At 38.6% G+C, this 8,587-nt stretch overlaps 1 long non-coding RNA gene across 1 annotated transcript in view; it reads left to right on the top strand.

Moving 5' to 3' along the window:
• The first annotated feature begins 1,126 nt into the window (after positions 1 to 1,126).
• Positions 1,127 to 8,587, top strand: part of LOC138992030 (uncharacterized) — a 102,401-nt gene continuing 94,940 nt past the window's right edge. The window contains exons 1-2 of the long non-coding RNA XR_011467833.1: positions 1,127 to 1,255; positions 8,046 to 8,153. This is a non-coding gene — a long non-coding RNA (uncharacterized lncRNA). The remainder of the gene's footprint in view (positions 1,256 to 8,045; positions 8,154 to 8,587) is intronic.

Below are 8,587 nucleotides of genomic sequence, written 5' to 3'. Positions count from 1 at the left end.
TGTGTAGAAAATTGCTATGAAGGCAGCATGGCTACTATCAGTTCAGTTAGGAGACAATTGCAGTAGTTTGATGAGAAGTAGTGGAAACTTGAATGGAAGCACTGGTGGTAAGAATAGAGAAGAGGTCAGGTTCAAAAAATATTAGGTAAAACTCTACAAAACTTGGTGTGATGAGGCATAAGGGGGAGGGAGAAAGCTGAGATGACTCAGATTTCTGGCTTGAGTCAGTGGGTGGATGGTGGTGACATTAACTGAAAAAAAATATAAAAAGAAGAAATTTGTGGGCTTAAGTAATAACTTTAGTTTTGCACCAAACTTTGGCATGAGACACCTGGAAAATGGTCAAGTGGATGTGTCCAGTAGGCAATAACCTCACTCTTTCTCTGATACAGTTTCCTGATTTATAAAATTGCAGTATTGTAATGAAAATAAACTAACTAACTATTAGAATTGGTGTTAGGGGTATTCACTTAATCTGCTTTGGAAAAATTGCAGACTCTATTAACTATTAAATATTTGCCTAGCTTTCTGAAAAGAAAAAAGAAAACACCTTGCTCAGTGGTATCAGAGGCATATTTATATTTACAGGTGCAACTTCATTTAAGCCCACCCAATGAAAATACAAAAAGATCAGTCGAGGGTGGTAATTTGCTGTCCCCAAAGACTCAATGTAAGATTCTTTTAATTAGACACTCCTCCTAGTGAATATAAACCAATTGCCTTAGAGATATTAGACTTAACATAAATTTCAAAAATAATAAAAGTTAACATTTATTTTGTGCTTGTTGCATGCCAGGCAAAGTGCTAAGCTCTTTATAACTATTAGCTTTTTTATCCTCACATTAACATATTGAGGTAGATATTCTTAGCATTCTCATTTTATAAAGAAAAAAATGAAGGTTTAGAGAGATTAAATAATAGAACCAAGATCATTAATCTAGTAAGCAATAAAACCAGGATTCAAACTCAGGTCTCTCCTGAGTATAAGTTTGTGAAGAAGAGCTATTATTTTATATGAAAATCCATGGTTATATGCATGCTTAGATCAATTTAATGATCAAAATAGCAATCTAATTTCACTTATACGGAAATTATTAACCTTCCACTATTGCATTCTTTGCAGCCAAAGATGGAGAAGTTCTATTCAGTCAGCAAAAACAAGACCGGGAGCTGATTGTGGCTCAGATCATGAACTCCTTATTGCCAAATTCAGACTGAAATTGAAGAAAGTGGAGAAAACCACTAGACCATTCAGGTATGACCTAAATCAAATCCCTTCTGACTATACAGTGGAAGTGAGAAATAGATTCAAGGGATTAGATCTGATAGATAGAGTGCCTGAAAAACTACAGACAGAGGTTTGTGACATTGTACAGGAGGCAGGGATCAAGACCATCCCCAACGAAAAGAAATGCAAAAAAGCAAAATGGTTGTCTGAGGAGGCCTTACAAATACCTGAGAAAAGAAGAGAAGCTAAAGGCAAAGGAGAAAAGGAAAGATATACCCATTTGAATGCAGAGTTCCAAAGAATAGCAAGGAGAGATAAGAAAGACTTCCTCAGTGATCAATGCAAAGAAATAGAGAAAAACAATAAAATGAGAAAGACTAGAGATCGCCTCAAGAAAATTAGAGATACCAAGGGAACATTTCATGCAAAGATGGTCACAATAAAGGGCAGAAATGGTATAGACCTAATAGAAGCAGAAGATATTAAGAAGAGGTGGCAAGAAAACACAGAAGAACTATACAAAAAAGATCTTCATGAACCAGATAATCACAATGGTGTGATCCCTCACCTAGAGCCAGACATCCTGGAATTCGAAGTGAAGTGGGCCTTAGGAAGCATCACTACGAACAAAGCTGGTGAAGGTGATGGAATCCCAGTTGAGATATTTCAAATCCTAAAAGATAATGCTGTGAAAGTACTATACTCAATATGCGAGCAAATTTGGAAAACTCAGCAGTTGCCACAGGACTGGAAAAGGGCAGCTTTCATTCCAATTCCAAAGAAAGGCAATGCCAAAGAATGCTCAAACTACCACACAACTGCAATCATCTCACACGCTAGCAAAGTAATGCTCAAAATTCCCCAAGCCAGGCTTCAACAGTATGTGAACCATGAACTTCCAGATGTTCAAGCTGGATTTAGAAAAGGCAGAGGAACCAGAGATCAAATTGCCAACATCCATTGGATCATTTTGATCCATTGGATCAAAAGCAAGAGAGTTCCAGAAAAACATCTACTTCTGCTTTATTGACTACGCCAAAGCCTTTGACTGTGTGGATCACAATAAACTGTGGAAAATTCTTCAAGAGATGGGAATACCAGACCACCTCACCTGCCTCTTGAGAAATTTGTATGCAGGTCAGGAAGCAACAGTTAGAACTGGACATGGAACAACAGACTGGTTTCAAATAGGGAAAGGAGTATGTCAAGGCTGTATATTGTCACCCTGTTTATTTAACTTATTATGCAGAGTACATCATGAGATACACTGGGCTGGATGAAACACAAGCTGGAATCAAGATTGCCGGGAGAAATATCAATAACCTCAGATATGCAGGTGACACCACCCTTATGGCAGAAAGTGAAGAGGAACTAAAGAGCCTCTTGATGAAAGTGAAAGTGGAGAGTGAAAAGTTGGCTTAAAACTCAACATTCAGAAAACTAAGATCATGGCATCTGGTCCCATCACTTCATGGCAAATAGATGGGGAAACAATGGAAAAAGTGAGACACTTTATTTGGGGGGGCTTCTAAATCACTGCAGATGGTGACTGCAGCTATGAATTTAAAAGATACTTGCACCTTGGAAGAAAAGTTATGACCAACCTAGATAGCATATTAAAAAGCAGGGACATTACTTTGCCAACAAAGGTCCATCTAGTCAAAGCTATAGTTTTTCCAGTAGTCATGTATGAATGTGAGAGTTGGACTGTAAAGAAAGCTGAGTGCTGAAGAATTGATACATTTGAGCTATGGTGTTAGAGAAGACTCTTGAGAGTCCCTTGAACTGCAAGGAGATCCAACTAGTCCTGGATGTTCATTGGAAGGACTGACGTTGAAGCTGAAACTCCAATACTTTGGCCACCCGATGTGAAGAACTGACTCATTTGAAAAGATCCTGATGCTGGGAAGATTGAAGACAAGAGAAGGGGACGATAGAAGATGAGATGATTGGATGGCATCACCGACTCGATGGACATCAGTTTGAGTAAACTCTGGGAGTTGGTGATGGACAGAGAGGCCTGGCGTGCTATAGTCTATGGGGTCGCAAAGAGTGAGACATAACTGAGGGACTGAATTGAACTATTGCATTCATATCCTTAATTCCTCTCTAGAATTCCTAATTAATTTCCAGATTCATTTTCTAATCTTCTTGTAGGTCTCATTTTTCTCTCTGCCCATCTTCCCATCTTCTCATCACATTGTTCTATTTGGTACACAGATTGAAGACATTCAGTAAAATAGGGAGGCTTCTGCTTTCACATAGCAACATTTATGGTAGCTTTCAGAAGGGCCTTTGTCAAACTCATTCCCTAGCTGTGTTCCCAGATTCAGGACTCATTGTGGTTCAGCCCAGAAGCCCATCAACACAAAAACTTATTGGAGGAGGAGGAAAGGCCAAAGCAAATGTATGTTCATGACAAGATGGCCAGTGGTCCCAGAGGAGTTTGCTGAGTGGGAATGGAGAAGTGAAGAGCCATTTGTTCTTCATTAGACAGCATGGCTGTGCTTTTTCAGAAAATGGAAAGAAAGCCAACTGAGCAGAATCATGTGTGGTAATGAGACATTTGGGCACACTGAATGGGCACCACAGAATTCTTCATAAGATGGGGGTAGGCTGGCAGTAGCTGCTTGGGGCTCACCTAGAATATGTTTGGGGGGACTTCCCTGGTGATCCAGTGGTTAAGAATCCGCCTTTCAATGCAGGGGACGCAAGTTCGATCCCTGGTAGGAGAACTGAGATCCCACATGTCTTGGGACAACTAAGCCCATGCACCCCAATGAAGAGCACCACAACAGCAATATGATGCTGCCAAAAATAATAAAATATAAAGAAATAAAGAAGATATGTTTGAGTGATGGTATTTCTGGACTCCTCAGACCCAATTAGATTGTTTAGGCTAATAACAATCCCTGCCCATGATTATTTATCTGAATAGTGACCAAAAGTTTTTAGAAGGACCTTCCCAAAGGATAGAACTTTAATTTAACTTGCAGATTTTAAAAAACTGTTGGACTGAATTTATCTTTTCAGGATGAGACGGCACCTCAAATAATCAGGATGCATTGTGCTCAGGATCTAATTTCCCAAATGTCAGCATGCAATCCATTTCAAAAGTAATTCACTTTGCAATGTGTTTTCCCCATTACACTCATATGGCAGAAATTATTGCAAATAATAGCCTACAAAGCTGGGATAGTCATTAGATCAGCTAAAGGGTCAGACTGGGCTGTTGATGGTGAAGCTTATTTCTGTTGAAAAGACAAAGAGAATCCACACTATTTCAAAAATAAACATATTTGATTTCTTCTATCAACTCTGCCTCTTTCTGGATTCACATATTCACTCCATTCTTCAAGCTTATCTGTACACAGTTGCTTGAACATGACTTACTATTTTGACTCTCTGCCTTGGGTGTTCTTCTCCCTGCTTAGAAAAATCTATGCCCTTTCTCTTCTATATATTCCCATCTAACCTTCAAAACCAGAACATATCTCTTTTCATATGCCTTTCCTAGGATCACATCGCAAATGTGATCATTTATTATTTTTAGTTTCCTTAGCTATTACAGCTTTCGTTTACACTATACTCTTTTTTTCTTGAAGCTATTAAAATATTTGTTTGGATTTCGTCTCAAATTGTGTTGTGTGCACATGTTTTAGCCCCAAATTATTAATAGATTTTACATTCTTTGAAGAGTTAGAGAGCTGTGGTTTTTATTTCTTTAGCATCTAGTAATAGAACAACAACTCACAAAAACTAAATACCATATTTGTGATAAACTCCAACCAGCTGTAGACATTTGACAGTGATACCAAGAAAGATTTCATTAAACAGGTATCAAATCAATTTCAGAAGATTAAAGATGAACATCTAATCTTTCCCTTGTGATTCTTTCATCTCAGAAGTTACTAAAGCTTTTCCTATATATGTTTATAGTAATTACCTTTATCAAATCTCAGTATAACAGTTTATTAACTAATGCATAGAAGGTTCTGTCCTAGAAAACACAAGGTCATCTCACTCATTACCAACTTATTCTTCAACAGATTTAATTATCCAACAAATATTTACTGAGCACATACTGTATAGAAAACATATAGTAGACACTTTTAAAAGACATTAAATTTACAGAAGAAACCAAGAAACACAAAGTAAAATAAAACAAAAAAAATAACAGCACAAAAAGTTGTCAGTTTAGGTTTTGAATAAGTGAGCCATACAACATGGTGCTGAGTTAGAGGGGTGGGAGAAGAGATATAATTGAAGTGTCAGTGAACTCTTCCTGAAGGTGTTGTGTTGTAAATTTGGCTTTAGAGAATGAGCAGGGGAGAGACCATAGGCCCAGAGACAAGAATGTATATGCCGTGTTTGAGTGGCAGTGGGTTTGTTCCATCTCTATGAAAAGCTTTTTAAACATCACATCCATTCATCACAAATAAAAGGGGGGAAAGTGGAAACAGTGATAGATTTTGTTTCCTTGAGCTCCAAAATCACTGCAGACACTGACTGCAGCCACAAAATTAAAAGATGCTTGCCCTTAGAAGAAAAGCTATGACAAACCTAGACAGCATATTAAAAAGCAGAAACATCACTTTGCCGACAAAGGTGCGTATAGTCAAAGCTATGAATGCCAAAGAATTTATTTGAACTGTGGTGCTGGACAAGGCTCCTGAGAATACCTTGGATAGCAAGGAGATCAAACAGTCAATCCTAAAGGAAATCAACCCTGAATACTCATTGGAAGGACTGATGCTGAAGCTCCAGTATTTTGGTCATCTGATACAAACTGTCAACTCATTAGATAAGTCCCTAATGCTGGGAAAGATTGAAGGTAGAAGGAGAAGAGGGCATCAGAGGATGAGATGACTGGATGGCATCACTGATGTAATGGACATGAACTTGGGCAAAATCCAGGAGACGGTGAGGGATGGGGAGGTCTGGTGTGCTGCAGTCCTTGGGGTTCCAAAGAGCTGACACGACTGGGTGACTGAAGAACAGTGGTTTTTCTGGTAGCCATGCACTGATGTGAGAGGTGGGCCTTAAAGAAGGCTAAGCACCAAAGAATTGATGCTTTCTGTATTGTGGTGCTGGAGAGGACTCTTGAGAGTTCCTTGGACTGCAAGGAGATCAAACCAGTCAATCCTAAAGGAAATCAACCCAGAATATTCATTGGATGAACTAATGCTGAAGCTGAAGCTCCTGTACTTTGGCTACCTGATGCAAAGAGCTGACTCATTGGAAAAGACCCTAATGCTAGGAAAAATTGAAGGCAGGAGGAAAAGAGGGCAACAGAGGATGAGGTGGTTAGATGACAGCCCCAACTCAATGGATGTGAGTTTGAGCAAACTCTGGGAGATAGTGAAGGATAGGGAAGCCTTGTGTGCTGCAGTCCATGGGGTTGCAAAGAGTCAGACACAATTTAGCAGCTAAACAATAACAACAACATCATTATTATTCTTGTTTTGAACAATTGGTACCAGTTTAGATATCTTCTTTCTGGTGTTGTTTGTTCCTTCCTGCGTTTCTGGGCTTCTAGTTCATTTTCTTTCTTTTTTTTTTTTAATACAGAAACTTAAAAAAAAAACTATTTATTGACCACACCATGTGGCTTGTGGGATTTTAGTTCCCCAACGAGGGATGAAACCCAGGTCCTTGGCAGTGGAAGTGCAGCATCCTAACCACTGGACCACCAGGGAATTCCCCTAGCTCAGATTCTTGGACTTCTACTTGAAAAATTCCTTCTATTATTTCCTTTTAGTGCACATCTGTTGACAATGAACTCTGTAGGTTCTTATTTTTATGAAGATGTCACTGTTTTACCTTAATTTTTAAAGAATATTTTTTATTAGGTATAGGATTCTAAGTTTGCTGTAATTCTTCCCACTCCAAAGATGTAATTCCATTGTCTTCTGGTTTCCATCATTTATTTTGAAAGTTTTATTGTACTGTCAACTTTACTGTAGCTCATTTGAAGATAATGTACTTTTTTTCACTCTGGCTGATTTTAAACATTTTTATATTAGCATTTAGTTTTCATTGGTTTGACTAAGTGTGGTTTTCCTTGTATTTATCCTGATTCAGATTCATAGGGGCGACACAGATGATGAAATGGTTGGATGGCATCGTTGACTCAATGGACATGAGTTTGAGCAAACTCTGGGAGATCGTGAAGGACAGGGCAACCTGCCATGCTGCAGTCCATGGGGTGGCAGAGTCAGACATGACTTAGCAACTGAACAACAGATGCATAGATCCTATTGATTCTATACCATGATGTCTTCTATTAGTTTGGGGACATTCTTGGCTAGTATCTCTTCAAATATGGTTCATGCCACATTCCTTGTCTCTCCTCCTCTGGGACTCCAGCGACAATTATAATGATACCGTTCATCATGTCCTATATGTCTCATATTCTTTTCTCTATATTCCATACTTTTTTCCTCTGTGCTTCAATCTGGATATTTTCTATTGCTCTATCTTCTAGTTCAGTAAGCTCTGCTGCTAGGTCTAATACTGTTAAACCCATCCATTGGATTCTTAATTTAGTTATACTTTTTAATTCTAGGATTCACAAGTAATTCTTTTTTATTAATACCAATTCTCTGCTGAAATTCTCCATATTTTCATATAATTCCTTGAACATACTAATTACATTTAATATATATATATATTTACAGCTGTGACTAAATAAATAAGTATGTTTGTCCCCTGTAGGTTTACCTCCATGGTCTATTTTCTCTTGATTTTCAATCATTTGGTCCTGTTTCCCAGCATTACTGATCTTTTTTTTTTTTTTTTTTTTTTTGAATGCTAGACTTTATAAAATTGTAAGACTCTGGATGATGGTGCTATTTTCCAAAGAAGACTTCACCTTTCACCTTCTGGCAGTGAGGTACACTTCAGGCACATTGCCTTTATCCAGGTAAGACTGGCTTACCCTCATTCTAGGGCATAACCCTTCCAGGACTTTAACTTAAAACCTTCTTTGTTTATCAGAATCCTTTCTCCTTAAGCAGCCCTGTAATGGTTAATTTTATGTGCCAACTTGACTGGGCTGAGGTGTACCCAAATAGCTGATAAAAACATTTCTGGAGATGTCTGTGAGGGTGTTTCCTGGAGACTTTAGCATTTGAATCCGTAGACTAGGTAACGAAGAGCACCCTTACCAAAATGGGCAGGCATCATCCAATCTGTTGAGGGTCTGAACCAAACAAAGAAGTGGAGGAGGAGAGAATTTTCTGTCTCTCTCTTGAGCTAGAATGTCCATCTTCTCCTGCCCTCTAGCCTTGGTGCTTCAGGTTCTTGGGCCTTTAGATTCCAAGACTTACCCCAGTGGGTCCCCTCTCTCAGGAGTTC

Source organism: Bos mutus, chromosome 19 (genome assembly GCF_027580195.1).
Source record: "Bos mutus isolate GX-2022 chromosome 19, NWIPB_WYAK_1.1, whole genome shotgun sequence".
Lineage (NCBI taxonomy): Eukaryota > Metazoa > Chordata > Mammalia > Artiodactyla > Bovidae > Bos > Bos mutus.
The sequence above is the reverse complement of the archived record's forward strand: the minus strand, read 5'-3'. Positions and strand labels throughout refer to the sequence as shown.